The sequence below is a fragment of the Rhinoderma darwinii genome, chromosome 1, assembly GCF_050947455.1.
Source record: "Rhinoderma darwinii isolate aRhiDar2 chromosome 1, aRhiDar2.hap1, whole genome shotgun sequence".
In the NCBI taxonomy this organism is placed as follows: Eukaryota; Metazoa; Chordata; class Amphibia; order Anura; family Rhinodermatidae; genus Rhinoderma; species Rhinoderma darwinii.
This window is the reverse complement of record NC_134687.1, coordinates 418940715-418953850: the sequence shown is the minus strand read 5'-3', so window position 1 is coordinate 418953850 and position 13136 is coordinate 418940715.

Below are 13136 nucleotides of genomic sequence, written 5' to 3'. Positions count from 1 at the left end.
CTACCAATTACCAGCATTTGCATATTGGCCTCACCAGCTGATTCATTAGCATGCGGGGATATCTCAGACACATGGTCATTGACTCATTTGCCATGACTAAGAACGCAGATTGCGTTCGAAACGCGTAGGCTCAGGTTCAAGCCCTGACTACTCATACCTTGGGACTGCGTCTCCTTTCTATTTTATTCTTTTTTCTAATAAACATGGGACCTCGTTTTCCCTTTTAATTCATTATCAGCGCTGGATCAAGTCTTTTCTACAATTGCTGTTTCACACCGCGGGCCGTCGCGGGGATCCGATTGACGCTGCTTAGGAGACGCACACCGGTGAGCTGGAGTTTCTCTCCCCCTTTCTATATTCCACATTACGGCATAGCCTCCGTGCACACCGGCTGACAGTTTGCACAGCCATCATTTCAACGGTTTTTTTTCATTTGGAGACAGATTTTATCTGCAATATATGCTCAATATTAATTCTATGCATAATATCTGGCATTCTATACCACTGCCTTTAGTGATTATAACGTCACTTTGATCTGGCATTCAGAACTTTTCTGGGGAAAACAGTATTTATTAATAATTTTTTGCCTCAGGACTCCATCCCAGATTTTATCTGTAATATATGCTAAATATTAATTCTATGCATAAATCTGGCATCCTAGACCATTGACTTTGGTGATTATAACGTCATTTTGATCTGGCATTCAGAACTGTTCTGGGGAAAACAATATTTATCAACTAAAGTTTTTGCCTCAGGACTCCATCCTAGCTTGTGCAACAGTTTATATTCCCAAGGCATACATATTTTGCAAGCCACGATTGTGTTGCTCTTGTCATGTTTTTCATGTGATATGTTTTTAATCAAGTCTTGAAGAATACGTTCATATCCATTCTGTATATTTTCTTATCAAGAATCTATCCTACCATTTATTGGTATCTGTTACCATTACACCACGATACCATCAACATCAATATGTCGTTTTCCCAAATACCTCAGCGTTCCAGAGCCGAAATGGCAGCACTGGTTTTTGGAGATTCCAATCATGCAGATCTGTCTCATTCGAATTCATCTCTACACAACAGATTTAAGGAATTAGAAAAATTATCGGTCACTGAAACCAAAGTGTGGTGGGACTTAACCACACTGCAGAACTACATCTCTAAAAACATGATCCCTCGTGGTCTGAGATTAAGAAAATTGCCCACACACAACTATTCGGATGATTTTTCAAAGGAGTGGAATAACATCTTGACGGAGTGTTCACTCAATCTCATGCGGCTTATTACTAAGCAAGAGAATATTAAACTAGTGGAATTACAAAAGGACATCAGTAAAGTAAGGGATGAGATCAATCCATTCTCCAGCTCACCAGACTTCGCCGTGCTACAAAAACGTACTGAAGATCACCTGGAGCAATTGGAGAAATCAATTGCTGAAACCAAAAAATCAAAGTTTCATAGGGATACCCAGGATTATAACAACGATGAGGTCTATACGTGGCACCGTTCCAATTACAACAGATTCAAGACCAAATCCATATTGAGGAATAGACGGTCTCCACATAACCATTCCTTCAATTCCCACAAAGTTAGTTTCAGCTCCACTGAACCTGAAACCACGGATGGGGCAGAAGGAGAATCAGACACGGACACGTCCAGATACAATCAACGATCTAGATCCAACTACAAACGCACTCGGGATGCTCCAAAAAACGGGGGAGGAGGGGGGGCCGAAAGCATCATTCCAGCCGATATCATATTACCCCGCAGACTGAGGAACCAGAGATATTAAGAACTCTTGATGTTGTCAATCTTTCATCAGTGTCATTAACTCAAGCTCAGATTCATGTTCTTTCACTGGGACTAAATTTTGTACCCAATTCTAATTTTGATCCATTCTACACTTTGCTTGATATCAACAAGTTTGTTCGTAATCTTACCGTTAAGAGACACTTCTCAACTTCTCAAGAGCCCCCAACCATTTCCTCACTAGAAACACTGACAACGGCTTCACCAGTCAATGTATATCGGAAACTTTCGTTTCAGGAACAAACCACACTTTTACATCTGGAGGATCTAGCTGGACATTACACCAACTCATCTCCTCTCTCTGTATCCAAATTTGAAACCAAGAACCCTGGATTCTACCCCATTCATTCTCGCACAGAGTCCATGGACACTTTTCAGCATATTGTAGAACGCGAGCTGTATAAAATTCAAGAAGCAGCCAAACATGACATCTCCTCACATAACCTTACATTACTTGACAAACAGGCTATTAAATCCTTACATGACAACCAGGACATAGTCATTCGCATGGCTGATAAGGGAGGCAGTGTCACTGTGTTAGACAAAGATATGTACATCAACCAAATCATGTTATTGTTAAATGACACAGACACGTACACCAAGCTGCAACAAAATCCAACTGATATGTTTCACAATACTTTAAAACAGATATTAGATAAAGGTTTAAATCTAGGTATCTTTACAACTAAAGAACTTAAATATCTGTCAGTGGAACACCCGATAGTTCCCATTCTTCATGCCCTCCCTAAAACACATAAGGGTTTGAATCCCCCTCCCATGCGACCCATCGTCTCGGGCATAGGTTCCCTTACAGAAAAGATTTCTGAATGGTTGGATACTTTTCTCCAGCCTTTGGTTATCAGAACTCCAGGATATCTTAAGGACACCAAGGATGTCCTACAGGCATTCCACCAGAAAATATGGCAATGTGATTTCACCTGGCTTACCTGTGACGTTGTTGCCCTTTACACTAGCATCCCTCGAGATGTTGCCCTAGAGGCCCTCAGGCATCACCTGCACAAATATAGTGGTTACGACCCTAACATGCAATCATTCCTGATACAAATAACTCAGTATCTCATGACGCACAACTATTTTAGTTTCACTAATCAATTCTATCTACAAAAATGTGGTGTTTCCATGGGGGCTAAATTCTCCCCCTCCATTGCCAATCTCACTATGGCATGGTGGGAGGAACATTACATCTATTCTCCAACCAACCCATTTTTGGACTCTATACATTGGTATGGCAGATACATTGATGACCTCCTACTCATTTGGGAGGGAGATGTATCTGCCATACCTCTGTTCATATCCTTCATCAACAACAACAAATCTAATCTCAGATTTACCTCCCATTTCAATTCCACGTGCATCAACTTTTTAGACCTGAGTTTCTCATGTAAAATTGGTGACATAATCCAGTCTAACATTTACTACAAACCAATTTCAGGAAACACCATACTGCATGCACTAAGCTGCCATCCTATGCACACGGTTTCTGCCATTCCCATAGGTGAACTCACACGTGCCAAACGTAATTGTAGTTCCCATACGAGTTATACCAAAGAAGAGTCTGTCATCTGCAAAAGGTTAAAAGCAAGAGGCTACAAGGACTGGACCCTGTCAAGGGCCAAAAACATAGTCGCAACCAAGAATAGAGATTCTCTTATATTAATGGATAATACTCAAACCATTCCAACTCAAAGTCAAAATATTCCAACTCTCGTACTACAATATAGTAAGCAGTTTAACACCATTAAAAACATGGTGTTGAAATATATCCCCTTACTGTACGATGATCCGAAACTAGAGAACCTCTTAAAAGATGGATGTAGGATAGTATCCCGTAGAGCACAAACCTTGGGCAACATATTATCTCCATCATTACTGCCAACTAACAACCCTAAACCTTCTTGGCTAACATATAAGGGATTCTATAAGTGTGGGGTCAATCCCTGCAAAGTTTGCACTTTTGCCAAAATTAACAAGCAATACACTAATTCCTCAGAAACCACTACCTTCACAATCAAATCATATTTGAACTGCAACAGTGACCATGTAGTGTATATCATCGAATGCACAATATGCAATCTCAAATATGTAGGCTGCACTACCAGGAAATTCAAGATTCGCATATTGGAACATCTCGGTTATATACGTAATACATCTATTGTCAACATTTCCAATGCAGCCAGGCATTTTGTGACTTGCCACAATAGGAACGTTAGCTCTTTCTCCACATATGCTATCGAAAAAGTAAGGGGCACTAAAAGAGGGGGTGATTTAAAACAGCGTTTACTCACAAGGGAGGCATTCTGGATCTACAGTTTGGAGACTCGTTTCCCTAAAGGACTCAACCTTAGGAAGGATCTTATGTTTCATTATTGAAATATTGTAATTAACATTAATCAGACTACACAATCCATCAGTTATTGTCAACGTCAACAAGCATATATTTTCTATACGGCATTTATTGTAGTTTATTGATTTTATCGGGCCATTTCACATTTATTTTCTACATACAAGGAGACTACATACTCATAATTTGCCACATGTATCAAGGCATACTTAATCTGTAATATTTTTACTGGTCATATTTGGTCATCATTAATATGCATCTATGCCACTACATTGATTATAAGTTTTCATGAGGACCAAGACTGCATACATACTCTTTATTCTCATTGTTTTGACATCATGTCACTTTTCCCATATTGATATTATCATCTATTAATAATTGGCTTCATTTGTTCCCATTCTTGTTTCCATATTAGAAAACACATCTAAATTATATAGTGAATCATTATCACAACTCATTATGACAAGTTAATGCTAACTCTTGACTGGCATCACATACTATCAAGTGAATAAGAGTAAGTTCAAAACGCATTCAATGGCACTATAAGATCGTACACTCTACTTTGAAAACGAATTCATGGTTTCCTTCTTATGATTCTATATTTACAGTCTACATTCCTGACATTAGGTGACTCTCTTTCAGGATTACAGTATTAGTACCAGCCAATAGTCGGTTTTATTCAAATCGAATTAATTTTCCAACACTATTTTATGCATTTTTTTTCATATATAATTATATTTTATATTATTTCAATACACTAATAACAATTGAGTTAGGTTAATGTTTAATTCTCTTTTCTCAACAGCTTTTCATTTCATAATATGATTTTGCGACAATATACTAACATCATCTTTTTTGTCAACAGCTTCTCTTTTCATATTATGTTTGTGCGACAATACAACAATACCATCTGTACATGGCTTTTTCTCATGGTTATATGTATAATTATTGTTCATTTAATTTTTGTTTTTTGGTTCTTTGGGTACGCAATCATTAATATTTATCATTACAATGTTTTTTGACAATGTGACTTGTATCTACTGGCTATAATACGCTATTCAGTTATGCCATTGTAACTCATGACATGTCTTTCTTTATGAATACTTACAATTTTCTTTTCATTCTCCAACTCTGATGTCCTGTTAGTTTCTTTCACAACATTACCTCCATTCAACTATTAGTGGGTCTCAATTGATCTTATTCGATGCCTTCTACATCAATAGATACAGTGTATTTTGCATACACCGTCAGACCATATTCACACTCCTTGAGTTGCGCTAACGTGCACTTTTCTATCAGCTCTTTATCTCTTGCGGTTTTGTTCGATTACAGAGATGTTTCTCTGTGATACCAACAGGCTATATGACGCACATTTGGGTTTATATTTCTTGAGCCACACGTTTCTATTTATACTAACTTATCTAATACAACGTGCATCGGTTTCAAAAGGTTAGCATTCTTGAATAACTATCAACATAAGTGATTTGAATTACCACAGATTACGTATAGTCCATAATATTCCACTAAAAATACAGTATTATTAATCTTTCTTCATTACTTTTTTAATCCGCTCATATTTTCTTACTTTTAATGTTTCTATTTGTCAACATGTCATGTTTGCTTTACATGTATGTATAAGTATTAACAAGACCGTGTGTCTCAGCTTCTTCCGTATGTACTCATTTATAATATATGGGCTTACCACCTTTTACTTTCAATGCCGTTGTTACTCTCATACTCTTTATCACATTTCTTACATTATATTGTATCAACATTGTACATATAATATACATACTATGATCAGGTTTTGGTTTATATCCGCTCATACTATTAGCCACTCCTCGATTCTTGGTATCTACCAATTACCAGCATTTGCATATTGGCCTCACCAGCTGATTCATTAGCATGCGGGGATATCTCAGACACATGGTCATTGACTCATTTGCCATGACTAAGAACGCAGATTGCGTTCGAAACGCGTAGGCTCAGGTTCAAGCCCTGACTACTCATACCTTGGGACTGCGTCTCCTTTCTATTTTATTCTTTTTTCTAATAAACATGGGACCTCGTTTTCCCTTTTAATTCATTATCAGCGCTGGATCAAGTCTTTTCTACAATTGCTGTTTCACACCGCGGGCCGTCGCGGGGATCCGATTGACGCTGCTTAGGAGACGCACACCGGTGAGCTGGAGTTTCTCTCCCCCTTTCTATATTCCACATTACGGCATAGCCTCCGTGCACACCGGCTGACAGTTTGCACAGCCATCATTTCAACGGTTTTTTTTCATTTGGAGACAGATTTTATCTGCAATATATGCTCAATATTAATTCTATGCATAATATCTGGCATTCTATACCACTGCCTTTAGTGATTATAACGTCACTTTGATCTGGCATTCAGAACTTTTCTGGGGAAAACAGTATTTATTAATAATTTTTTGCCTCAGGACTCCATCCCAGATTTTATCTGTAATATATGCTAAATATTAATTCTATGCATAAATCTGGCATCCTAGACCATTGACTTTGGTGATTATAACGTCATTTTGATCTGGCATTCAGAACTGTTCTGGGGAAAACAATATTTATCAACTAAAGTTTTTGCCTCAGGACTCCATCCTAGCTTGTGCAACAGTTTATATTCCCAAGGCATACATATTTTGCAAGCCACGATTGTGTTGCTCTTGTCATGTTTTTCATGTGATATGTTTTTAATCAAGTCTTGAAGAATACGTTCATATCCATTCTGTATATTTTCTTATCAAGAATCTATCCTACCATTTATTGGTATCTGTTACCATTACACCACGATACCATCAACATCAATATGTCGTTTTCCCAAATACCTCAGCGTTCCAGAGCCGAAATGGCAGCACTGGTTTTTGGAGATTCCAATCATGCAGATCTGTCTCATTCGAATTCATCTCTACACAACAGATTTAAGGAATTAGAAAAATTATCGGTCACTGAAACCAAAGTGTGGTGGGACTTAACCACACTGCAGAACTACATCTCTAAAAACATGATCCCTCGTGGTCTGAGATTAAGAAAATTGCCCACACACAACTATTCGGATGATTTTTCAAAGGAGTGGAATAACATCTTGACGGAGTGTTCACTCAATCTCATGCGGCTTATTACTAAGCAAGAGAATATTAAACTAGTGGAATTACAAAAGGACATCAGTAAAGTAAGGGATGAGATCAATCCATTCTCCAGCTCACCAGACTTCGCCGTGCTACAAAAACGTACTGAAGATCACCTGGAGCAATTGGAGAAATCAATTGCTGAAACCAAAAAATCAAAGTTTCATAGGGATACCCAGGATTATAACAACGATGAGGTCTATACGTGGCACCGTTCCAATTACAACAGATTCAAGACCAAATCCATATTGAGGAATAGACGGTCTCCACATAACCATTCCTTCAATTCCCACAAAGTTAGTTTCAGCTCCACTGAACCTGAAACCACGGATGGGGCAGAAGGAGAATCAGACACGGACACGTCCAGATACAATCAACGATCTAGATCAGACATGGGCAAACTACGGCCCGCGGGCCACATACGGCCCGTTAGGCTTTTTAATCCGGCCCGCCGAACTTGTCCAAGATATATCCGTCCTCAGCAGCTTCTAGTTCGCGCAGGAGGACGGATATATCCGTCCTGTGATCGCGCGGGTACTGACAGTTTACCCACGCGATCAGCGGCAGGAGCACGGCTGTTATACACAGCCTGGCTCCTGCTGCAACTGCCGGAATCGAAGCACGCGCCGATTCCGGCAGTTTAACCCATTAAATGCCGCTGTCAACAGTGACAGCGGCATTTAATGTGTTTGACAGAGGGGGGAACTCCCTCTGTCTCCCGATCGGCGCCCCCGCAAACAAATCGCGGGTCGCCGTCGGGTTTCCATGACAGCCGGGGGTCTAACAAAGACCCCCAGGTCTGTCTTCAGCATCTGCCTGTTAGGCGATGCCAGAGGCATGACCTAACAGGTTGCCTGTCAGTTTTACACTGACAGGCAATAATGCTTTGGTACACGAAGTATACCAAAGCATTATATATGCGATCGGCATATCGCATAGTGAAGTCCCCTGGTGGGACTAAAAAAAAAAAAGTAAAACCGTTAAATAAAGTTTGTGAAAAAAATAATAAAAAAAATTACAGTCAAAGTCAAATAAAACTACTTTTTTGCCCCAAAAAGTGGTTTTATTTAATAAAACGGTCAAAACAAATCACACATGCACATATATGGTATCCCCGCGATCGTAACAACTTGACCAATAAAATGAACACATTAATGAAACCGCCGGATGTACGGCGTCCAAAAAACCCGCAAAAAACAACGGCAAAATTCTCTCTTTTCTCACATTCCCCCCATAAAAAATAAAATAAAAGTTAATCTATAAGTCCTATGTACCCCAAAATAGTACTAATGAAAACTACACATTGTCCCGCAAAAATCAATCCCACGTACGGCCACATCGACGGAAAAATAAAAAATTGACGCCTCTTGGAACGCGGCGATGCAAAAACAAGTAATTTTTTTCTAAAAGGGTTTTTATTGTGCAAACGTAGAAAAAACATATAAAACCTTTACACATTTGGTATCCCTGTAATCGTGCCGACCCATAGAATAAAGTTAACATGTTATTTACGCTGCATAGTAAACGGCGTAAATTTATAACGTGAAAATTAATGCTGGAATAGCTGCTTATTTTCAATTCTCTCCTAAAATAAAGTTAATAAAAGTTAATCAATATGTTATAAGCATCTAAAAATGGTACAATTACAAAATACAACTCGTCCCGGAAAAAACAAGCCCTTATACGGCTATGTCGACGTAATAAAAAAAAAGTTACGACTCTTGGAATGCGACCATGAAAAAACAAAAAATAATCCTTGGTCATTAACGTGCAAAATGGCCCGGTCATTAAGGGGTTAATGTGGCGCGTATTTCTCTTTATTTCACTTTAATTTTCACTTCGTTTCACGTCACCATTAAGCCCTTCGGTTTTCAAAGAGTACAATATCAGCCGTCACTTTGCCACGAAGCATGCAAACTATGCTAGCAAGCAGTCAACACAAGAACGGGCGGCTACTGCTCAGAGGTTGGCAGCTAATTTACAGAGTCAACAGAACTTTTTTCTTGATAAATCACAGTGCGTATGTTATTTTAATCTATTTACATTTCCTCCTCCCAGTATCTGCGAAATAGTATGTAAATGCCATATCTTGCATATTCCTTGAGACAAATTTATTAACTGATAAGGGCTATTTTTCACATTTGAAAGACAGTTAATAAATTGGGTTGTAGTGTTCTTACTGTGCTATGAGGTTTGCACACACTACATTTAATGCTTTAGTATATCCGGCCCAAACACTCCCTCCAAATGCTCCTGGCCCGGCCCCTCTGTCAAATTTTAGAACCCATTGTGGCCCGCGAGTCAAAAAGTTTGCCCACCCCTGATCTAGATCCAACTACAAACGCACTCGGGATGCTCCAAAAAACGGGGGAGGAGGGGGGGCCGAAAGCATCATTCCAGCCGATATCATATTACCCCGCAGACTGAGGAACCAGAGATATTAAGAACTCTTGATGTTGTCAATCTTTCATCAGTGTCATTAACTCAAGCTCAGATTCATGTTCTTTCACTGGGACTAAATTTTGTACCCAATTCTAATTTTGATCCATTCTACACTTTGCTTGATATCAACAAGTTTGTTCGTAATCTTACCGTTAAGAGACACTTCTCAACTACTCAAGAGCCCCCAACCATTTCCTCACTAGAAACACTGACAACGGCTTCACCAGTCAATGTATATCGGAAACTTTCGTTTCAGGAACAAACCACACTTTTACATCTGGAGGATCTAGCTGGACATTACACCAACTCATCTCCTCTCTCTGTATCCAAATTTGAAACCAAGAACCCTGGATTCTACCCCATTCATTCTCGCACAGAGTCCATGGACACTTTTCAGCATATTGTAGAACGCGAGCTGTATAAAATTCAAGAAGCAGCCAAACATGACATCTCCTCACATAACCTTACATTACTTGACAAACAGGCTATTAAATCCTTACATGACAACCAGGACATAGTCATTCGCATGGCTGATAAGGGAGGCAGTGTCACTGTGTTAGACAAAGATATGTACATCAACCAAATCATGTTATTGTTAAATGACACAGACACGTACACCAAGCTGCAACAAAATCCAACTGATATGTTTCACAATACTTTAAAACAGATATTAGATAAAGGTTTAAATCTAGGTATCTTTACAACTAAAGAACTTAAATATCTGTCAGTGGAACACCCGATAGTTCCCATTCTTCATGCCCTCCCTAAAACACATAAGGGTTTGAATCCCCCTCCCATGCGACCCATCGTCTCGGGCATAGGTTCCCTTACAGAAAAGATTTCTGAATGGTTGGATACTTTTCTCCAGCCTTTGGTTATCAGAACTCCAGGATATCTTAAGGACACCAAGGATGTCCTACAGGCATTCCACCAGAAAATATGGCAATGTGATTTCACCTGGCTTACCTGTGACGTTGTTGCCCTTTACACTAGCATCCCTCGAGATGTTGCCCTAGAGGCCCTCAGGCATCACCTGCACAAATATAGTGGTTACGACCCTAACATGCAATCATTCCTGATACAAATAACTCAGTATCTCATGACGCACAACTATTTTAGTTTCACTAATCAATTCTATCTACAAAAATGTGGTGTTTCCATGGGGGCTAAATTCTCCCCCTCCATTGCCAATCTCACTATGGCATGGTGGGAGGAACATTACATCTATTCTCCAACCAACCCATTTTTGGACTCTATACATTGGTATGGCAGATACATTGATGACCTCCTACTCATTTGGGAGGGAGATGTATCTGCCATACCTCTGTTCATATCCTTCATCAACAACAACAAATCTAATCTCAGATTTACCTCCCATTTCAATTCCACGTGCATCAACTTTTTAGACCTGAGTTTCTCATGTAAAATTGGTGACATAATCCAGTCTAACATTTACTACAAACCAATTTCAGGAAACACCATACTGCATGCACTAAGCTGCCATCCTATGCACACGGTTTCTGCCATTCCCATAGGTGAACTCACACGTGCCAAACGTAATTGTAGTTCCCATACGAGTTATACCAAAGAAGAGTCTGTCATCTGCAAAAGGTTAAAAGCAAGAGGCTACAAGGACTGGACCCTGTCAAGGGCCAAAAACATAGTCGCAACCAAGAATAGAGATTCTCTTATATTAATGGATAATACTCAAACCATTCCAACTCAAAGTCAAAATATTCCAACTCTCGTACTACAATATAGTAAGCAGTTTAACACCATTAAAAACATGGTGTTGAAATATATCCCCTTACTGTACGATGATCCGAAACTAGAGAACCTCTTAAAAGATGGATGTAGGATAGTATCCCGTAGAGCACAAACCTTGGGCAACATATTATCTCCATCATTACTGCCAACTAACAACCCTAAACCTTCTTGGCTAACATATAAGGGATTCTATAAGTGTGGGGTCAATCCCTGCAAAGTTTGCACTTTTGCCAAAATTAACAAGCAATACACTAATTCCTCAGAAACCACTACCTTCACAATCAAATCATATTTGAACTGCAACAGTGACCATGTAGTGTATATCATCGAATGCACAATATGCAATCTCAAATATGTAGGCTGCACTACCAGGAAATTCAAGATTCGCATATTGGAACATCTCGGTTATATACGTAATACATCTATTGTCAACATTTCCAATGCAGCCAGGCATTTTGTGACTTGCCACAATAGGAACGTTAGCTCTTTCTCCACATATGCTATCGAAAAAGTAAGGGGCACTAAAAGAGGGGGTGATTTAAAACAGCGTTTACTCACAAGGGAGGCATTCTGGATCTACAGTTTGGAGACTCGTTTCCCTAAAGGACTCAACCTTAGGAAGGATCTTATGTTTCATTATTGAAATATTGTAATTAACATTAATCAGACTACACAATCCATCAGTTATTGTCAACGTCAACAAGCATATATTTTCTATACGGCATTTATTGTAGTTTATTGATTTTATCGGGCCATTTCACATTTATTTTCTACATACAAGGAGACTACATACTCATAATTTGCCACATGTATCAAGGCATACTTAATCTGTAATATTTTTACTGGTCATATTTGGTCATCATTAATATGCATCTATGCCACTACATTGATTATAAGTTTTCATGAGGACCAAGACTGCATACATACTCTTTATTCTCATTGTTTTGACATCATGTCACTTTTCCCATATTGATATTATCATCTATTAATAATTGGCTTCATTTGTTCCCATTCTTGTTTCCATATTAGAAAACACATCTAAATTATATAGTGAATCATTATCACAACTCATTATGACAAGTTAATGCTAACTCTTGACTGGCATCACATACTATCAAGTGAATAAGAGTAAGTTCAAAACGCATTCAATGGCACTATAAGATCGTACACTCTACTTTGAAAACGAATTCATGGTTTCCTTCTTATGATTCTATATTTACAGTCTACATTCCTGACATTAGGTGACTCTCTTTCAGGATTACAGTATTAGTACCAGCCAATAGTCGGTTTTATTCAAATCGAATTAATTTTCCAACACTATTTTATGCATTTTTTTTCATATATAATTATATTTTATATTATTTCAATACACTAATAACAATTGAGTTAGGTTAATGTTTAATTCTCTTTTCTCAACAGCTTTTCATTTCATAATATGATTTTGCGACAATATACTAACATCATCTTTTTTGTCAACAGCTTCTCTTTTCATATTATGTTTGTGCGACAATACAACAATACCATCTGTACATGGCTTTTTCTCATGGTTATATGTATAATTATTGTTCATTTAATTTTTGTTTTTTGGTTCTTTGGGTACGCAATCATTAA